The sequence below is a fragment of the Gobius niger genome, assembly GCF_951799975.1.
Source record: "Gobius niger genome assembly, chromosome: 5".
Taxonomy (NCBI): Eukaryota; Metazoa; Chordata; class Actinopteri; order Gobiiformes; family Gobiidae; genus Gobius; species Gobius niger.
The window spans coordinates 34,867,482-34,889,854 of record NC_136856.1 but is presented as its reverse complement, the minus strand read 5'-3'; positions in this window follow the sequence as shown (position 1 = coordinate 34,889,854).

Genomic DNA, 22,373 nt, shown 5'->3' with positions numbered 1-22,373 from the left:
CTAAGTAACGTGTTTACATTAATAAATCCTTTTTGTAGTCTGGGGGTAATACAAGCGTTTTTTCGGATGATTGGAGGGTCTTTCATCTCCCCCTGGTTTCTCTGGCCAGAAAACCATGTTTGCAACTTGACTGCCACCGGACCGGAGCCACCAATACACAGTAATGGAATCACGAAGAAGAAGCTAACAGGCTAACGGGCAAAGCTAACTGCGGGCTAGCGTCACTTTAAACAGTATTTACAGCCAAGTGTGAGTGAAAAATAATAATATTTCCATTGCATAATTGGATGTACAATATCCCTCTCTCCCAGGGCTGGACTGGCCATCGGGAGGTTCGGGAGTTTTCCCGGTGGGCCGACGTATTTTTGGGCCGATTGGGCCAGTCAGATCAATTAGCGGGAAGAGCCATGTGAATCTCTATCATTACTCAGATGAAATTACACAATTCCTCCACTAGAGGGAGGTGACGCATTTTATACCCTGCTGGTGGCGCTTTCTTGAGTTATGGTTCACAGATAATCTCGTATAATGGGCAATGGGCCTCTTGGTTCCCTTGCCGTGCAGCACGTTGACACAGTAGCCCTGCTCACTAACCTCTCACTGTTAGCAGCACACCGGGGCTGGTGGTCTTGGTATTGTGCTCAGGCAGGCAGCATCTAGTCGTCCTTTTTTGTACCTGTTTTGTGGTCTCTCTTGCTCTATTGGTGGTCTCTCTTGCTCTATCCTCCCTCCACCTGTCAATCTCCTCCCAGGTGACGCCCAGCGGGTCTGCTCCAACTGAGCACAATTGGCTTGTTGCACGGTATGGCTGTGCTAGTTCCTCTGACCTGAAGTTGTGAGTGCCTGTATTTCCTGTCTGTATTCTTTTCCTACTCATATTTCCTAAAGATTATGTTGTGGGCAGTGAGTTCCCGGTCGATGATCATTTACTGTGTGTTCAAATCTTGATGCGGGATGTAACAAGTTCAGAGGAGACACCTGTGATCATAAAGGATTGATAGTTTGTCTTGAAGCTAAAGGCTAACATGCAATTAAAAAATGAATAAAAGGCACTATTTCAAATTGTATAATGCATGAAATTAATGTTAGCCTTTAGCTTCAAGACAAACTCACTGATCCTTATAAACATAGGCGTCTCCTCTACGGAAATGTTTACACTGTACAGCAACTCGTTCACCTGCAGGAAGTGATCACAGATGATCAGGGGTCTAAGCTAATCGGGTCTAAGCTAATCTTAAAGGAAAGTAATACGAACAGGAAGTACTAGCGCCCACAACTTCAGCTCAGAAGAACTAGCGTAGTCACATTGTGCAACAAGCCAATTGGCATCAGCTGGTGATATAAGGTGGCTGCATGTTCTGGTCCAGTGGGGAGTCACAGCCACGTCCGCACTTTGCTTTAGTTGCAGTTTGTTTGTGTTACTGTAGTTACTTTGTTTTTATCCTTCGGGCGGCACAGTAGTGCAGTGGTTAGCGCTCTTGCTTCACAGCTCGAAGGTCCGGGTTCAAATCCCACCTGGACGGGGCCTTTCTGTGTGGAGTTAGCATGTTCTCCCCGTGTCTGTGTAGGTTTCCACCGGGTACTCCGATTTGCCCTACCACTAAAACATGTACAAGGATGAATGATGTGAGTGAATGTATGGTGGTGGTCAGAGGGACCGTTGGCGCAGATGTGTGCAGTTGCAACAGCGCTTCTGTCAGTCTCCCCCAGGGGAAACTGAAGCTACAAATGCAGCTTACCATCACCGAGTATGGAGTGAATGTACAATTGTCTCATGTAAAGCGCTTTGTGACCATGTCTGTGAAAAGCACTATATAAATAAAGATATTCTTCTTTTTTACTTGTACAGTTACCTTCTTCCTTCTTAAAAATAAAATCTCTTTTACACATACTTTCAAGCTTTCTTGTTTTATATCTCCTTTGCCATATTGTTCGTGCCAAAATACAATCCTAGACAGCTGTGGCACGTAACAATGGCCCACGCCTCATTTTCCATAAAAATATATACAGTATATGAAGAGTTCATATGCAAAAACAGATATCTCCGCATTGATTCAAAATTGTTTGGGATTTGTTACTGTACTCGACAGATGCCACTGAAAACTAAAGTTGTGTGAATTTGATTCAGAACAAGTAACTTTATATTTTTAGGGCTAAGAACTGATTCCTCCCTCCCCCATATTTGGGTTTCATGTAAAGTTTCATGACTGAAGCCCCAGTTTATTCAAATTGGTATGAGCCCTAAGTCTGAATTGGATGTGCGTCTGTGTCTGCCATGATAAGGAGTGTCCGAATCTGACGTCAGGTTGTAACCATAACACCTTAGTCACTGCTTCTGAGTTGTTATTACACCAATATAGTTCCCCTTTTTATCCGCTTAGAAAATCGACATGTTTTAATTTTATGTAACCATACTTGTGTGACCGGTATATGGGCAGAGAGACGCCACGGACTCAGACTGCAGTTACAATGGTTTCTTTACTGGGACCTTAAACACAAAATATATACAAAGGTCCATCAGGGAGAGGACAACTGCAATCAAGGGTCTCCACCAGCTTCAACCGTTGTTCTCTACAGATATATATAAATGCATGATTTTTTTTCTCTTTTTACAAGTGATCGTATAGTTAGATTTGCACAAATATTTACAGTATTAACATATGGCAATAAACATTTCTAAAATAACTAACAGAAAATGTAGCCTTCTGCCAATGACAGTTAAAACAGACTACATCGTTGCCAACGGCAATGGTCAACAATGAAACATATTTACATTTTTAACATTATAAAACACATTGGAGCCTACCTTAAACACAAAATACATACAAAGGTCCATCAGGGAGAGGACAACTGCAATCAAGGGTGTTACGACCCGGCTCGGAAGCCGCAACAAAGAATGGGGGAGACACGACACCATGGACCCTTTGGGTTAGGGTTAGGCATGGCATGGCGAGGAGGAGTGGTCTGCAGCACTCCAGGGGATGTCGACCTCCACCCGGAGCCGCAGGAGTGAGTGAGAGAGCTAGCGGCGGAAACCCAGCCCTTTGACCTGGGCAACCCGGAAGTCCCACCGGGCCCCCTGGGGACTCCGGTCGCCACCAGCTGCACCTTCATAAACACAGACATTAGTATTACAGGCCCAGCAGGGGGGCCATCACAAAGGGTCTGTGTGGGCAGAAAGCGGCCCTTAGACTAACGTTCTAACTGGGGCTTGAACTTAACCAATTGGAAATTTTAGCATTAACTTGGGGGAAATTTACAAAATATAGTCCAGTGACACTAATTTACATGCAAGAACAAAGAGATATGATAGATACGGCATAAAAACATATTTAATAGCACCTACCTCCACCAGTTTCAACCGTTGCTCTGCTGGGGCGCAGGGAGAGCGCGTGTAAGACCCGTTGCATGCAGTTCCCCCAAACAACCAGCAGGTGGCTCCAAAGGAACTAATACTAAGCATTTTTGATTAAATTCAATAATATAGCTCTGTTACACTTGGATCATGTAACTACTCACGTAACCGTATTTAAAAAGGGAAAACGTGGAAGAGCTTGGTCGCTTCTAACTTCACGCCCGTTTGAGTGGCGGAGGAGATGCTAAATGCTAACGTCCTCAGTCTTCTCGCGTGACTGAGCGCACGCACAAAAAACAGACAGGTACGCATCAACTCTTCTAAGCTCAGGCAAGAACTTGTATCAGTATGGAAAAACGGTGGCCATAAAACTGTCTAATTGATGCGACTAAATGTGTTTTTTTTCCCTATTCATCTGAGCGTCTCGCCTCAAAGTGAACCGATGAGCGCAGCGCCGACATGTGGTTTGTTTTACTTCCTGAGCATGAGATTGGCACTGCTGTAACTAACTCGATGATGTATATTAGTCAGATGAGCAGAGGAGTGCTGCTCAGTGACGCCTCGCCTGTCGCCCAGTGTTCCAGCCGCCGCTCGCCACACTCTGTGCTCTCCTCGCCGCCTGCTCTCCGCCGTGCGACAGATCGGCGCTAATTAGAGCGGCTGTTTCCCCACTCACACTAAATGCGTCTGATGGGAATTGCACAAAGAAACCGACATGTCATTATCAGCTGAGGGAGGGAGACGCTGGAAATATGCATCCCCAATCCAAACTGTCTGATAGTCGTAGTCTTTTTAAAAATATTTTTGAAAAATCCCTAATGCTTTTAAAGTGGCTCTCCTTATTTATAAAAGGAGGAACTTGCAATGTTGCTGTCAATGATGAATAATGTCCAACCCTGTCTAACCCTAACCTGGGGGCCTGCTTCCTGTGTAAGTTTCTGAGGCCATTGAAAGTTACACCTCTTGGGTTTAAATGGAAACTATTAGGCCAGATATTATTATCCATCCATCTATCTATCAATTTGCTTCCACTTTATCCGGGGCCGGGTCGCGGAGGCAGCAGTCTCCGCAGAGATGTCCAGACTTCCCGATCCATGCAACTCCTCCAGCTGTTCTGGGGGGACCCCGAGGCGACACCAGGCCAGCTCGGAGACATAGTCCCACCAGCTTGTCCTGGGCCTTCCATGAGGCCTCCTCCCAATAGGACATGCCTGGAACACCTCCCACGGGAGGCGACCAGGAGGCATCCGGAACAGATGCCCTAGCCACCTCAGCTGGCTCCTTTCGACGTGAAGGAGCAGCGACTCTACTCCGAGCTCCTCCCGGTTAAAGGAGCCTAAGGCCTAGCCTAAAACCATGCTTTTGATTCGTAAGTGGAGCGGGCGCGGGAGGAGGTAGCGACTGCTGTTTCCTCGTCTTCGGGCAGGAGTCTAAAGGTGCATCCACACTAAACGTGGTTCACACGGCAGGTGCGGTTGATTCCTGTATATTGTCAATGTAAACACGCGCACACGTGCAGGTGATGAGTGTGGGCGGCGGCAGGTGCGTCAGACCAGTGTTAATCTGTTCAGTAATCTGTTCAGAGCGGCGTGGGGAGGCTGGAGGAGAAAAAACACACATTTAGGAGTAACTTCTGATTATCTGAATTTGGAGCAACACAATCACCTCTTCACTTGTGTCATAAAGACATGGAGACGCCATCTGAAAAGAGGAAGTCTTCATGACGATCAGAAGCTGTGGTTTGAAATGCCTTTCCCGAGCCCAGGCATTCGGATCAGAGGAATCATACTCTTCAATCAACTTATGAAAACACAAACGTGGGCATTAAACAAGGCACTGGATTACAAACATGTTTTAAGGGGATTTTATGGTGACATGATCGGTGGACAGACAGGTACTGCACACTCAAACACATGTATTGACATAATATCTGAGAGAGGGAGAGAGGAAAGAGGCGAGATTTGCCTCAAGTGTCAGAGAAATGTAGGCTGGTTAAACTGTTCCACTGTCACTAAAGTACAAACAATGAATCAGGACACTGTTTTCATTCATATCTCATAGCTGCAACAGCCCAGAAGTTTTTTTTCTACAGAATCGTGCAGCAGTGGCTCCACCTGAAGTGAACACATATGAGCATCTGATTACAGCCTTTCAAGCATCCAAATAGAAGCGACAGGTCTGTGCGGTTATGTGTGTAGATGCCATCACACCAAAACAATGCAGACGGAGGTACAATGACGTCCGAAGACGGGGATAACAAAAGGTCACTGAAGAGAGCTCAGCGCCAGCCCAGGATCCTCTGACCCCAGCAGAGGACATAGCCACCTCCACTCAGGTTGGACATGGAGGTATGGAATTAAGTTTTATTTGAGTATTGATAAAAGGCCTATTTCTCTAAAAAGTCCAAACTGTTTCAGCTCCGCTGGAAGATCCTGTGGCTGGACCTAGCGTGCAGAGGCCGCTGACCCGACAGAACAGTGATTGGCAGTAGTGGGTGGCAGGGGAGGACCTGTTCCTGCTGCAGAAGAAAAGGGGCTTCGATATGCTGCAGAGGGCACTCAGGCGGCTCCTGCAGATTTTAAATCGTTTAGCCGCGGCAGTGGAGCCCCTCGCCGATCACAGCTCCCCGCCGCCGCCAGCACCTCCATCCACGCTGCCTGCTGCTGCCCCCAGCCCCACTCCTTCGTGGTCACTACCCACCAGTTGGACTCCGAGCTTGCGGGACTCTGTTCCTCCTGCAGACCCGAGGAGGGCAAAAATTGTAGCCACATTGTCAAAAATAAACACAATGTACACTTATTTGCCTACACGTGGTGATGTGTAGCCGACTGATTGGAATTTATCCCTAACCGTTGGTCTGGTGTAATTTATATTGGAAAAAATTACTGTGAAACTGTCATAGCCTATGAATAATAACATAACTGAATTCTGGTTCCAAGCCAAAAGTTTCCAAATTCAACACCATGCTAGGCCCCTACATTTCATTTGTGTGGTGAAATGTGCTCAATGCCACGAGTTTATTTCAAAGTGTTTTTTGTTATGTGAAATCATCCAAGGACACAGTGCAGTTGAAAAATGTAAAAACAAACAATGGGAGGCTGTTTGCGGCTTTCAACCGTTTAGCCACAGGGATACGAGATCCAATGGTGCGGTTTGGCAGGCTTTTATTAGCAATAGTTTACAGAATAAAAACAGAGGGCCAAACATGAATGAATGAACGGGTGGAAGCCTTTACACACACACTTCAGCACGTGCACACGCCCACTACGACGACACCAGGGGCCGCCATTGGACCGCCATTGCTGTAGTACCTCCATATAGCCGCTAGTCTCCCATTGGAAAGCATTGGACTTTAGACACGTTAAAAACAACTTTAAAGCCTGGTTTCCAATTTTCCTAGACTTTCTTCAGCTAGATATCCCCTCCTGTGATAAAACTGGGGTAGTTACAACTAACAAAACCAGGCTGGTTTCTTTAATTTTTTTTTTAGCAATCTCGTATACTAATGTGGGTCGGACTTGACAATGAAGATCCCGCCCCTTATGCCCTTTTTAGGAACATGCTCCGTCACAGCAGGGCAGGAGGAGTCTGTAAATCCACCATGATTTCCCCCTCGAATGTAGTCATTGTGGCAAACAGGGAGGAGTGAGAAGGAGCTGTCTATTTTTTGAAACGGTCTGTGACGCCCACACCTACATGTGGCCGCAAACACTTGAGCGCACAGTGCACCATATTTCCTAAAGTTATCTCTTCTATAGAACAAATGCATACTTATGGCAAATGTACAAAATATTTTTTGTCAGACGTATATAAATGAAACATTTCACATTTAATTATTGCATAGAAGCATGCTTTGAAAAGGAGATTGTCATCAGGCAAAGTAAAACAGGCTTATTTCGTTTGAAATAATTTATTACAAAATAACAAGGCATTTAAAGTCCACAGTGAAGCTGAAGTAGTGTTCGAGACAACTGGCCAGGTGAGAAACCGTGGGAAAGAAGGTATATGTCCTACTTATATATTAATCTAGGCTATTTATTTACCAAATCATTCCTCCGAACTCGCACATAGATGGAGGACATTCTCCTGGATCTCAAGACATCAACATTTTTAAATGTATTTAATACCTCGCCCGCGCTGCATTTGGGTCAATGGACATCAGCACATGCAGTTCTGCATCATGTCGCACATAGTCCTGCACTCTCTCCTCATTTATGTCGGGCAGACACTCATGGCAAATGGCCATGTTATGCAGAACCCAACACGCCACCATGAATGCTGCAACTTTTTGAGGACTATATTGCAATGTCCCACCAGACTTATCCAAACATCTGAAGCGCATTTTCAGCAACTCAAATGTTCTCTCAAACACAATACGTGTACGCGAGTGCTTTTGATTATAGGCCAACCCTCTCCGAGTTCCTGGCGTGATGAAAGGTGCCATCAGCCAGGTCCTCAGATAATAACCGTTGTCCCCCAGGAGCCACCCTTCCAGTAGGGGATCCCCCTGGAAGAGTGCTGGAATGGTTGAGTTGGCCAGAATGATGAGTCATGGGTGGATCCGGGATAACTCACAAATACATGTGTTATGATATACATTGCATCACAAACTATTTGGTCGTTGATTGAATGAGTTCCTTCACAATTGATGTAGATTAGAACGTTCTCTGATGGCGCAAGTAGCTGTACATGCGTGCAATTGATCGCACATGATGTGGACATCATGGAAAGGGTCCCCAGGCGTGGCGCTGCCGTTGACCACTGCTCCTTACAGTTCGCCCCAGCGGCTTTATAAACTTTATAGTGTCTTGGGTCAGGATTGAGCGACTAAGAATCCTAGGTCACCGACGGGCACGATCAGGTACAAATAAACCACACTACCCTGACAAAAGCAAGAGACACAAAGACTCACGTTTTCCATTCCTTGAAACATGTAGGGCAAATAACTAACTTTGTCGTACCAATGTTTTTCCTAGAACTTTTTTAAGTGTATTTAAAAGAAGATGTACTGAAAATGACAAAAGTAAACTTGATTTATTTACTCACTTGATGGAGATGCAAAGCAGGGAACAAAAAGTCTCAAGTTATTTTGGAGACAGGCTCATTATGTTAGCGTAAACGCTTTTTATCACATAAATACTTAAATACTTTTACTTTTGACATTCTTTACATAACATGAGGTAACCAGAGCTGCACAGACATACAAAACATGTACAATAGAGCGGTAAACACTTATTGTTATGCGCTGGCATGGTTCCTTTCAGTGTGTGCAGTTGTTTATCTTCCGCACGACCTCAATCCAGTTCCACTCCTTTAACACTGAAACAATAAAGTTGGCAGTGCTCGGTAATCAAACTGTAGGAGAAAGTTGCGGCGGCGGCGGTCGTTTCGCCGTATGGAGGGGATTACCGAGGCTGGCTCCGGCGCGCGCCAAGCAGCAGACGGCAAAATCAATTAAGTCGAGCGCGTGGAGTCTCTCGCTAAGGCAACTGCAAACACTGGATAAACATGCGGCGGAGTATCTACGGGAGTAACGGCGGTTTGATCGTCACTCCGACCTGTGCGTACTGTCGCTGAGTCCTTGGGCAAGACACATCATCTGCCTTACCTGCACGTTGTGAGGGATGGTGGGCGGAGCGGTTGATGGCTCAGCTGTCAAACAAAGCAGAGCAGTATCAGCATGAGGAGTGAAATGTCAGTCCTCGAGGTGCCAAGCTCGCAAGACAGACCGCAAAACTATAAAATCAGTTTGAGCAAATTGAGTTTGTTGGCCACTTAAAAAGAAAGTGATCCGAGGCACACAAAAATCCCTTAAAGCAGTACTAAGAAACGTATGCCCCTAGAGGCCATTAGCGCCACTGCAGGTGTCGTAGCATGTTACGTTTTTTTACTCATTCATTGTCCGTGAGAGTAAATACTACGCTGACAGGGGCAGAGGGATATTGTACATCCAATTACACAATGGAGATAATTTCTTTCACTTAAACTTTGCTGTAAATACTGTTTAAGTGGTGCTAGCCCGCAGTTAGCTTTCCCGTTAGCCTGTTAGCTTCTTCTTCATGATGCCATTAGTGTGTATTGGTGCTCCTATACAGTGGCAGCAAAGTTGCAATTGTGGTTTTCTGGCCAGAGACACCTAGCCTGGCTATCGCCAGACAAAATATCACAAGTTATATTTAGTCTGGGGACCACCAATTCATTTTCTTGTAGAAGAGGTGTGGTTTACGATTGTCCATAGCCGTTTATTGGGATGTCTATCGTGCATCTGCACGTAACATAGCCAATGGTATCAGAGGACGTATGACGTACCCGCTGTAAACTTTCAAGGTAAACCATTTAGAACATGGTCTAAAGCTTGATCAAAATATGGCGTTGCTGCTGTCATGTTGGATCTGTAAATAAATAAATAAATAAAAATGTTTTATACGCAAGCAAACTACAAGCTTCCATATGTCGAATAGTGCGTCATCGTCTTGCCGTTCCCTCCTCGTTCTGTGATTGGTCCCCAAATCCATGGTAAAATTTCGGCCATGGTGCAGCATGGGGATTCCCAGGCCAAGAGACACCAGGGGGAGATGAAAGATCCCCCAATCATCCCATTAAAGGAATAGGCCACCGTTTTTACATACTGAGATATGTTCTTACCTTAGCTTTGACGAGTTCTTTAGGACCTGTCTGGTCTTCCCCCGTGCCTTCAATCACGTAAACACAGCGCAGACGGCGTTAGCATTTAGCCTCTCCCCCTCTCCACAGTTACATAGTACTGCTTTAATAATACAGGGACATCACTTACCAACTTGAGAACATAAAAAAGAGGGACACTATGGGCGACCAGGGTGGGGGGACGGTGATGACATGCAAAGATACATCTTTTGAGCTTGTGATTTTTACAGATGATGTTTAATTTGGTTTATTTATTTGGTCGGGACAGTGCAACAAGTCACACTAATGGGCTAATTTCCATCCATCGTCCCCCATGCACACTCTCAATTATCCAGGCCTATTTTACATGTTTTTAGTAGTAGGGGAAACTGGTGTACCCGGAGTTAACATACGCAGACACGGGGAGAATATGCAAACTCCACATTGGTCCAGGTGGGAATCCAACCCAGACCTTCTAGCTATGAAGCTAGCTGTGTGTCCTCTTGTGTTTGTCCCCTTTGAGTTGTTTTTCAGGCTTGGTTCTTGGCTGGTGGGAGAGTCTCTGAGCAGGCATCCATCTACAATCAAGCTCTGTACTCAGACACCCGGTTTACCTGAACTCACTGCCAGATTGTTCTGTCTTCATCGCGGGTTGTACATAAGTCAAGTCAAGGTTTTTAGTTTTTGGATTGTCTTTTGTTCCTACAACTTATTGTTGCGTTCTGCTGCATAGATCTCCTGCCTGCTTCAGAGACCTCCCTGCCAGACCAGACCCAAGCCCGTCCTGTTTTTGTCAAGTCACTGTTGCCATTGTGTCTGCTTTGGGGTCCACACACTAACCCTAACAGACTAGTGTGACTCACACCAAGGTTAGATTATTCTCCAGCAAGCAATACCATGTACTGCATTTTATGATGAAATGCACTAAAGTAAAACATCATGGAAGTCTGTGGTTGTGCAAATGTGCAGACAGGCTAAAGTGCGAATGATGGCGCACTCCAGCAGTGAATGGCTCATGTTGCGTAAGATAAGATGGCAGTGTTTTAAGAAAAGAGCTTTTATAGTCGTAGATTCTTAAAAGCATGCAGTGAGAGAGATGGCGCAACAGAGAAACCGTGAAATATTTTGTCGTAGTCTAGACAGCCCCAGTGCCTTTCAAAGCTGGGTCTGGCATTTCGGGAAAATTATGAAAACTTTGCTTCATCATTATGACCGGGACTATGGATGGAAACTAGCTATTCAGCTATAATCTGGTGCAGTATATCTGTCTCTATGAGCTTAATGTCTCTGTACATTGTCCCTTAAATAAAGATTAAACTGAAGTGCAGTGTTCTTAAAATGCACCTGCTCAAAATTCAAGAAAGAAGTAAAGCTCAGGTTTTGTTCAAATTGAAAGCAGAATGACATCATTGCCTCACTTGCCATTTATGTCAAGAGAATAATACATGAGTAAATACAGATGCTGGTGTGTTTTCAATCTTGTTGGATGAGACAAACGACTTATCCCACTATGCACACGTTTCTTTTGTAGTGCGGCGTGTGGATGAGGTTAACATCAAGGAACGGTTCCTTCAGCCGTGTAATGTCAACTCCACCACAGATAACTGATCATTTATCTTCGATCCGTTTTTTTTGTCTATTTATAATATGTGCATGGTTCTTGTAGTTTTCCATTTCAACAGGGCTCATCCTCAAAAGAGGCCAAACAAACAAGTCAATCATGTCAATGCAGAATGGCAAGGCCCCTGGACTAGATGGTTTACCCTATTGAATTCAATGTGTTCGATGACTCTCTGGCCCTTGGACAAAAATCATGGAAGATGATGACTGCTCTTTATCTCTGACACTGGTTATGATCATATGATAAATAATAGTAAGGTTTGGTGTTTGGAAATAAAGGAAGTATTGACATCTACCACTAGAGGGCAGCGCTGGTTGGAGCGTTTCCTCCTGCTTCCTGTCAGTGGGCAAGCAGAGCCAAGGCTTGTAGGTTTGTACAGTTCCACCAAACATAACTATTGGCTCAGATGAAGCCCACAACACACAGCTCTGGCTGTATTCTTCCCTAGTCAATGTGAGACTGTGTTTTTTGTAAAAGATGCATTAGCTTTGATGTGCTAACATTCGCGCCGTTGCCTACCTTACTACTTGGATACATCGGCTCACCGTCACTCCGTATTTCTCCTCAGCCATTGCAAAATGTTTGAAAGTGTTTTTTTGTTAATTTGAAAATGTATATTAAAGGAATAGGCCACCGTTTTTACATACTGAGATATGTTCTTACCTTAGCTTTGACGAGTTCTATAGGACCTGTCTGGTCTTCCCCCGTGCCTTCAGTCACGTAAACACAGCGCAGACGGCGTTAGCATTTAGTCTCTCCCTCTCTCCACTATAGCTCCAAAACAGGTCAAGATAGAAGCTACCAAGCTCTTCCACGTTTTCCCTATTTAAATATGGTTACGTGAAGTGTTACACTACAAAGTATAATTACACAAAATTAAACAATGTGGATTTTCTAAGTGGATAAAAGGGGGAACTATAATGTAAGGCGTAGTAATACCAGGAGTAGTTTGGCATCCGCACAGTAAAGTGAAGATTACTGCGCGGATTTCGAACTACTCCTGGTATTATTACGCCTTACATTATAGTTATAGCCGTCTGCACTGTGTTTACGTGATTGAAGGCACGGGGGAAGATCAGACAGGTCCTAAAGAACTCGTCAAAGCTAAGGTAAGAACATATCTCAGTATGTAAAAACGGTGGCCAATTCCTTTAAAGGAAAGTGAAGCCTCAGTGCTACTAGCTCTGGCAATGTCAAGTTGACATGTATGTGTAATAGTAGGAAGCTAGTACTGAGTCATTTCTATCAGCTGTATTTCTGGATGTATGTGCCAAATTGGCACTGATGATTATAGTGAATATTTTGTATTGTATTGTGTAAGAACACAAGTAAAAAGTCAGTCACAGAGATCAAAGGCAGAGCACTAAACTTTTGTTCCCTTCTCTCTTTTTATTATTTTCAGACCCCCAATCCTTCCCAACATAAATATTTTAAACTGTTTGTGGTGGTTGTACCAGCTACACTGTGAACTTACTTTAATTCATCGCTTGCGTCCAACTAATCATAAATGTTCCAAAATGCATGACTGCTGTAACAGATATGCTAATGTCACATATGGTCTTGTCCGGAGTGGCAGAGCTATTGGAGCAGTGTTTCAGAATATACATCTGTGTCTTCAAACATCAGACTGACACCATGTGCTGAAACCGCAATCTTTGGTTTTGTACCAAAGGCTCAAAAAACTGAAAGAACTCATGCCACTCGCATTGCATTGGCAACACGACTGGACTAGCCCCTGACTGGAAATCGGCATATGCATCGAAAATACTGGATCAAAGACCATATGATGTTTATAAAACCAGAAAAGATCATTTAAATCATACACTAAAAACATTAATTACAACATGGGGTGAAATATTTGTACATTTACAGAAAAACAAAAGCAAAAAGTAAAAGCACACTGTTGTGATCGTAATAATGAAACGTATACTTTCCCTATTTGTCTTCTGTTCAGTGTACTTTACAGCAGTCTCAATGGCTCTATGTATATTCCTGTAATGATGTGAGGAACAGAGAAGCAGTTCTTAAAGCAGTCCTCTCTTGGTCGCAGACCTTAAGACCGTAGCATTGTGAGTTCTGGCTTTAGAAAAACTGGAAGGCGGCCATTGAAAAATTTAAAGCCCACCAAAGTTCCCAAGCCCACCACAGTTTTGTAAATATTGCAGCACACCTGCCCAATCCGATCTCTGCACAGTTGTCTAGTGTCTGGGTCCAACAGCAGGAGACGGCAAGGCACTGTTTGAAGAAAATTGCTAGCTCTGTTCCACACTTGGTGAGACAGAGAGAAGGCATGCAGATGATAGTGGAAAATCTTTTCCAACTTTTCTAACGGGGCAGAGGGAGATGATCCTGTTTCACATAAATGCTTAAAGAGGGGGTATTATGCACATAGCACCAGTCTATATCACACTACAATGATGACCAAACCATTCTGCCAATGGGGTCAGCATTTTTTTCTTGCTAAGAATTCTTTTTCATAGAATATTTTTCTCATCATAAAACAAGAAAGAAACACTAAATTTAAGCAAATAAATAACTAGAATTAAGCAAAATGTCCTCATAAAATGGAATAATTTAAGGAAAACATTCTTATGTAGTGAAAAATGGAGGGGTATTTTACTTAAATGTTGCTTGATTTAAGTAAAATGTTCTAAATTACACACATTTTTGAGCAAAATGTTCTTAATAAATACCATCTCCATGATGTGGAGCCAGATGGCCAGAATCACCTGGCTGGAGGAGGCACCTATTGCACATGTTTTTAGTGGTAGGGGGAAAAGGAACACAGACACGGGGAGAACATGCTCCACACAAAGGTGGGAATCAAACCTGGGACCTTTGAGCTGTGAAGCTGAGGCTTTAACCGCTGTGCCCCTGAGCCGCCCACTTTAAAGAATGTTTTATCTATCTGTGAGAATCAGTTCTTAAATCAAGAGTTGCTGTGATTTATTTTTTCTTAAAATAAGAAAAAACATTCTTTGTCTAAAGCTGAAGAAGATTCAAAAAGTCTTTCTTTCCTTTTACAAGAAAAAATATCATGTTTTTTAGCAAATATATCTGAACAAGAAATGGCTAGATTTTATTTCCTAAAATAAGATTTTTTTTTTCTCAAGAAAACTTTGCTCTACAAGACATTATTGCTTTTTAGGGAAAAAATAAGAACCTATTTCTTAAAGTAAAACATTTTTTACTTGCTTAGAATCCACTTTTTGCAGTGTACAACACATGAGCACTGCCTGGAGAGCATGTTTTTTTTTTCTTGTTAAAACCCGACCCCGGAGCCGGCTCAGCTGTAAACAATTTCTTCCGGGAGAGTTTTAACAAAGATGTGGAGACATATAGAAGGAGTTAAACAGCCAGAAGTCCAGACGAAGAGAATAGTGGAGGAGGACGCACAAAGAAACACTGAGACAGAGGCGCAAAGAAAAAGGAAAAGCAAGTTCAATGAAAAATGGAAACAAAGTCAAGAATGGCTGTTGTACGATGACGCTGAGCCAGTAATGTACTGCTCCGACAGCCGCAAACACGGAGGTGACAAAATGAAGGGTGTTTCTTTAGTTGTCGGAACTACCCACTCGTTGTAAAGGACCACAAGAGCGCAAATGGACACCACAAAAGTGTAAATAATAGAAAGGCAAAAGAGACTGGTGCAATACAAACGATGGCTGGAAGGTCACTGGAAATGTTAAAGCCCGCTGAATTTAAGAAGATGGACCTTCTTTTTGGCAACGGTCATGCCGTGGGGAAAAGGGAAGACCCTTAACGGATCACGGGTGTGTCAGTAAGTATTTCCATTTTGTTTGTTTATGAATATGCTCCAAAGAAAAACAGTGATAGTAAATTTTGTTTTGCAGAGTGGATGAGAGAAAGGGCCTCAATGTGGGCAGCACATACAGGAATGTAAACAGGGCAAAGGAGCTTATGTTCTACATCGCGGAAGATGAGAGGAAAAAACTGAAAGAACAGCTGAACAACACAAACTTCATAACCTAGTGACAGTGCAGTGTTGGAGGAGGAGCGAATGTTTATCCGGTGGGCTGCTAGAGGAAAGATTCACGTCAGTTTTGCTGCTATTCAATCAGTAGAGAAGCCCGATGCCAACCCTATTGCAGAATGGTTGCAATATGGTTCCAACCAGATATTGGAACCATCCATCCATTTTCTTCCACTTTTCCTTTTCCGGTCAAATCACATTGCACCAGCCCCTTATGGCTCCTCCTGCATGTGGTGGGTCCACAGAAGGACGGCCTCATGATTAAACAAGCCTGTTGGTCTCTCATAAGGGTCTTCTGAACCGCTCTTTGTCTGACCCGTCACCTAGGACCTGTTTGCCATGGGAGACCCTACCAGGGACACGAAGCCCCCGACAACAGAGCTCCCAGGATCATTCGGGCGCTCAAACCCCTCCACCACGTTAAGGTGGCGGTTCTAGGAAGGGATCTATGGTTCCAATATCTTCAATTATGGACACAGTCACGACCGGCATAAGGAGACAGGACAATGGCATGATGAAGTTGTGGCATATGGACCAGATGGCAAAAAAGGTGTGGTGAGCCAGCTATGAGGAGAAAGATCATACGTCCTTGGAATACACTGCGTGGCTCATCGACTTGAGTTGCTGATGCAGTGTCTGTCCACAGTTTGGCAAGAAAAGTGACTGACCTGCTGGAGGGACTGTATTCCTTTTATCATAAGAGCTGTGTGAATAGCGCAAGTTTGAGGAAGAGCTTTGATGAGGTTGGCGTTCAACATCCAACAAGGATCGGAGGAACCAGATGGGTCTCCCCTTTTTTTTAAGAGCGCTTTGAGATGTTTTGAGAGGTTACAGGGCTCTGGTGCACAATCTAAAAGCAGGCATAGTGGTCTAGAGCAGGTCTGACGCAAAATGTTTGTTTTTCTAATATACGTTTTCTTTCTCGATGCAGCTGCATGCATCTACAGCTGCTCCGTTTCTCTACCAGGGGCACAAAGCCCCCGATAACAGAGCTCCAGGATCATTCGGGCGCTCAAACCCCTCCAGCACGTTAAGGTGGCGGTTCCAGGAGGGACTAATTATAATCAGATTGTTTTTAAAAATGTTTTTATTATATTTAAATTTATATCATTATAGGCTTCACAATGTGTAATTTATTTTTATATCCTGTGATGAAACTCAGCTTAATAATGGCAAGAATGAGCTCATCAGCACATGATCCGATGCATCAGGGGGTCCTTCGTGCCATGAATCTACGTTAACGTTTGTGTTCAGAGACACTAGTTTTCAGTTGGTTCAGTTGTGTCTCTTGTGTGTGTTTTGTTCTGTGTTCTTGTTTTTGTGCAGGCCGCACTCGTGGTTTGAGACACTTGTTTGTGTTGTTCGCATTTTGTTTTAGTCTTAATACCTTTGTTTTGGTTAACCTTTGTACATATTGTAAATAGCCTTTGTTTGGTTATTTTTGTTATACATCTTTTGTGAAGTTTACCCTTTACATCCCTTAAATTACAACTTTATTTAACCTTTTTGCATCTTGTTTGTTACTTCCTTTAACCTAGCAGAGCCGGGTTGTAACAATATGTAAAAAATAAATTAAAAAATGTTATTGTCAGACATGAGGCAAAAGAGCTGACTTTGTTCAAGCCTGAAGCTCCGCCCCTTAGTGTTACCATGGAGCTCCTGTTACTCACCAAAACCACTCAAATCATATTTGAAGAGCAAGAAATGATGACAATCACTCACTGATGAGCGATGACAGAATATGATCACACATGTCTGATATCTGTCAGTTCATCCAGCACTCAGCCTTCTGTGTTATTAAGTTTGTTGTTTGTCCGCTCAGGTTTCCTCTCCTCTGCTGCGTCTCACCTGCTCAGAGCAACATCTGCACTGAAGCAGCATGAACCCCAGACCGGCAGCTGCACAGTGGGTGTGTGTGTGATGTTATCTCTCTCTGTCAAATGTACTTGCACTAAATTGTAAACAAAAGGCCTCGGCCCCGTTCAAACACCGTGTGGTGATCGTCTCTGACTCTTCGCCTTTTCATTTCTTTGTACTTTGTACATTTTTCCGGCTAGATGATAAAACACTATGCAGCACATATGAGAGACTATATATATAGTGAGTGCGGCAGCATCGCCTGCAGGCAGGCTCTGCCACGTAAATATTATGTTTTTGTTATTGGCTTCATGCTATTGCGCCGCCCTATAAATAGAGCGTGGTTTAGGTTACTCTGACCTCTCACTTCCGCCCCGGTCTCCAGGCCATCCGGTTGGAGCGCTCAGTCATGTCTGCGCAGGTAACATTGGTCTGCACATTTATGCGTTTAATGCCAAGTTAGTCCTAACAGAGCTTCTCCACTTTTGCTCTAGCGTGTCAGTGCGGCTCGTGCCTGCTGCGCCCGTTACATCGTCCTTCCAGCCTCCCATGCATTGGTGGGAGGTAAGAGTGGCAGCTAGCCTCCTAGCTTAGCAAAATCTTTCAGAACATACTCACGCTGTATTCTTGTCACAGCTGTGGTAGCTCGGCGTGGTGTCCGTCTAAAGCTCCGTCCACTGTTGGCAGCCTAGGGACCCCTTGTTGTGTAAGCAGGTAACGTTTTATTTAAATAGTGCCTAAAATGCGGCCTTCATATCTGTGCTGCTTCAGGCATGGAAACAGCTGCTTCGCTCTGGAACAAGTGCAAATGAATGACTACGAAGTGGATTTGTGTATTGAAGCAACAAAAACCTGGTACTGGATAAGGAACTGAAATGATGGACGATTAGCACTGAACTTACATAAAGGTGAACTAATTGTGCCGCCCTGCGATGGAAACAACAAACATGAACTGATGTCTTAACTTATAGTAACATGCTAACTAGTAAAATAAAGAAACCTTTGTAATATGAACATTACCCGCCTCTCTTTTTTGTCAGTTTGACAATTTAGTGAAATCTCCAGGTGAAACTCCTGGGGCGGCGTTGTGGCATTTAAAGCTAAAGTTAAATCAAAGTGAACCCTCGTCTTGCCACATGAGTTCAGCCAGTGTTCAGGCAGGGCTGTGATGTGACCGTTCTGCCTTCATCCTCATATTCTCCAGTTCACAGCGACTCAGAACGGCCTCCTGCTGAGACATGGAACTACCTCCTCCAGAGTTTTCAGTGAGGGTGCCATGTTGTAGGTCTGACAGCCCATTAGTACAACGCCTCATTATTCCGCCGAAAATTACCATTGAGCAGAGGTGCCATTAGTCCGACATCTCTAACCCAGTTGTGTGGTGGATTAGAGCCGTATACAACCACTGACCCGAACCTGAAGGTCAGTGGACTCATGCCTGAGCCTCATTTTGGGAAGGACATTCTCGGAATAATGAGACTAATGGGTTGTCGAACTAATGCGTGGACCCCCCCAGTGAGACCGGGTGTCAGACAATACCATGTGCATTGTAAAAGATGTGTGTGTCCGATACCAGCGTACCTCTGCTTTGTCACCGCGCTATAGCTTATAATATACATATAAATGAATTTCATTGTGTGGCGCGCTGGATCTCATCACTCTCATTCTATACAATATACACTCATTCTTTGGCCTGGTACACCTCGACCCCTGCGCGGCGCCGTCCACCCGCAGCAGCAGTAACAAGGCCCCCACGGCTGCTCCTGACATTTTCATAATTGTGGCTGATCAGACAACACGCTGTAATTAGTCTTTGTGTTTGACTCTGGCTCTGAGCGCTGCATAACCCTCGCAGTCTCCAGAGAACTGACGATTTAGAGTCAACAGCTCCACGAGAAACGCAAGCTCCGTCTGTGCGGAGGAGGAGGAAGAGGAGGAGGAGGAGGAGGAGGAGGAGGAGAGGCGTCAACGCTAACTTTCAGCCCCTGCTAACCGGCATGGAATTGGAAAATACTGCAATTACACTCAACAAAAAAACACTTTGGTTTTCTCAACCATTTTTCATGGAGTGAACTCAAAGACCATAAACTATCTCTATGAACTCAATTGAACCATTTCTCTCTCATGTTGTTCACAAGTCTGTCTAAACGGCTGTGGCATATCAACATGCTGACACGTGATTACTGCAGGTCCCTTAGGCTGTCTACAATAAAGAGACACTCTGACATGTTCAGTCTGGCTTTGTTGGGGGAGGTTCACTTGCCTCACACAGTGCAGGGCGTCTCCTTCATAAGGATGATGTGCGTAGTTGCTGGATATTGGCAGGAACTGGAACACGCTTTTAATGTATGTGTCAAGACGGAGCATCTCAATCACGTTTGTGAACAATATTTGAGATAAATGGGACTATTGTGTTAAAGGAATAGGCCACCGTTTTTACATACTGAGATATGTTCTTACCTGAGCTTAGATGAGCTCTTTAGGACCTGTCTGATCTTCACCCGTGCCTTCAGTCACGTAAACACAGCGCAGACGGCGTTAGCATTTAGCCTCTCCCTCTCTCCACTATAGCTCCAAAACAGGTCAAGATAGAAGCTACCAAGCTCTTCCACGTTTTCCCTATTTAAATATGGTATAATTACACAAAAGTAAACAATGTGGATGTTACTGCGCAAATGTCTAACTACTCCTGGTATTATTACGGCTTACAATATAGTTCCCCCCTTAATACGCTTAGAACAGAGACTTACTTTTTTTTTTACACAGTCTGGAATTTCGGCTCTACAGGGCAGAGGCCGGATTAAATCATCTGGCGGGCCGGATCAGGCCCGCGGGCCGTATGTTTGACACCCCTGGCTTCGAAAATCCACAATGTTTAATCACGTAACCATCTTTAAATAGGGAAAACGTGGAAGAGCTTGGTAGCTTCTATCTTCACCTTGTTTGGAGCTATAGTGGAGAGGGGGAGAGGCTAAATGCTAACGCTGTCTGCGCTGTGTTTACGTGACTGAAGGCGCGGGTGAAGATCAGACAGGTCCTAAAGAACTCGTCTAAGCTAAGGTAAGAACATATCTCAGTATGTAGAAACGGTGGCCTATTCTTACTTGAAAAAGAAATCCGATTACTGATTTCTGATTACTCTTTTAAAAAGTAACATAGTCTGTTAGTTACTTATAAAGTTATAAGTAAGTAAAGTTATAGTTACTTAAACTTACAAAAGAAAGTGACAGAATAGTAACTCACAGTGACTTGGACAAGTAACTTTATTGTGATTACTGGTGTGGAAGAAATAATCAGGGGGTTTTCTAGGAGGGCTGAGCGCACTGGCCTTTTGCAGCACAGAGACAGTTTACCACTGTACATACTTTTAACATCACAAAAGTCATAGTGAGTCCAAGACGGAGAATGAGGGCATGGATCCCTCTACCTCTCCCAGGATCTCTTGTTTACGAGACAGGCACTTTGACAGAATAAGCCACAGCGCCTCAAGATTCAGTAAATGTTACTATCATTGAATGAGTTAGTGGGCTTAAGTGGGCCGATTTCCAATTTAGCAGTTTCCAAATTAGCTCATACATTCACATTGCGGTGTCTTATTGAAAAACCCCACGAGGCATCGATTCAATTAGCAATACTCTATCAACTACAGTGGAAAATGGTCTTGATGTTGCTCTTTTACAGCTTTTAGTCCAATGGCACTGGAATTATCTGTTCATAAGCACTTTTGGAATTCAAAACCTGAATTGTCCGCTCTTCAGACATCGCCAATAATGAATTATTTCTGTAAATTAAGCTTAATGAAAACATAGTAGTAATAATAATAATTTAAAACAATATTTATTTGAATGTAAGCAATGTGAACAGCTTTCTTAATATAAAGGGAAATGCAAAAGGGCGTGCCAAAAACGGAAAAACTGTTTTATTTATTTATTATGAAACTAGACAATCTAATACACATTATGTGTGATTTTAGTCGCTCTGTGATGAACAGAAGTGAAATAAATGACCATGAAAAACGTCAAGAGTCAGGATCTGGACATTTCATATATATTATTGCACTTCTTTTCTTTTTTTAGTTGTTGCGTAGCGAACAGCTGTAAATCCGACTTCCCTTGGAAAGATCGAAACAGTTGAGATTTTAACGTTTCGGTCTTCAATCCGATAAAAGACGATCGATCTGCGGCAACAGTGTTTCAAAAAGTGTCAACAATGTTGTCGTTGAAAATTGACTTGAAACATATATTATTATTTATTATTATTTAGGCATTTGCCTCTTCACATAACGTTAGTGTCCGTCCAATGTTGTTAAAATCAGTGAAAAAATATTGCAGTTTCCATTGATCTTGAAACTTACTGGTATCACTGATTGTGTTTATAGAAAATGTGTTATGCCTTTGATTTCACCCACTAAAAAAGAGAACAGTGTGTAAAAGTGCATTTCCTGTTTCTACGTGTTCAACCCTATAACATTGACCACATTGTTTAAGTTATTTATTGGATATTGTTTTTTGCTGTTTGGCGGAGTGCCTGGTATTGCAGAAAGTCTTCTTTATTTTCAACCCCAGGCGTGGCTCTTTTGAGCTTTGATGGACAAAAGTCAACTGATGAAGTGTATTTATAAGATTGATCAGTTAGAGGGCCGCCCCAACGATGACTGCTCTACCGTCTTTCTTTCTTTTGGTAATTGAAAATATTGTCAAAAGTAAATAAAAGACACGCTGCTCCTTTTCATTCAAACTGCATTGACTTAGGAGTTTTGTTGTGTCACTTTTGAATTAAACACATTTATTTAAAAAATGTAAGTTAAACATTTCTGAGCCTTACAGCCCACACTTGCAGGATGGAAATGGTGTCTCTGATACTCTGCTGCACAGTTCAGTGTGGGACAATGCAGAAAAAACTAT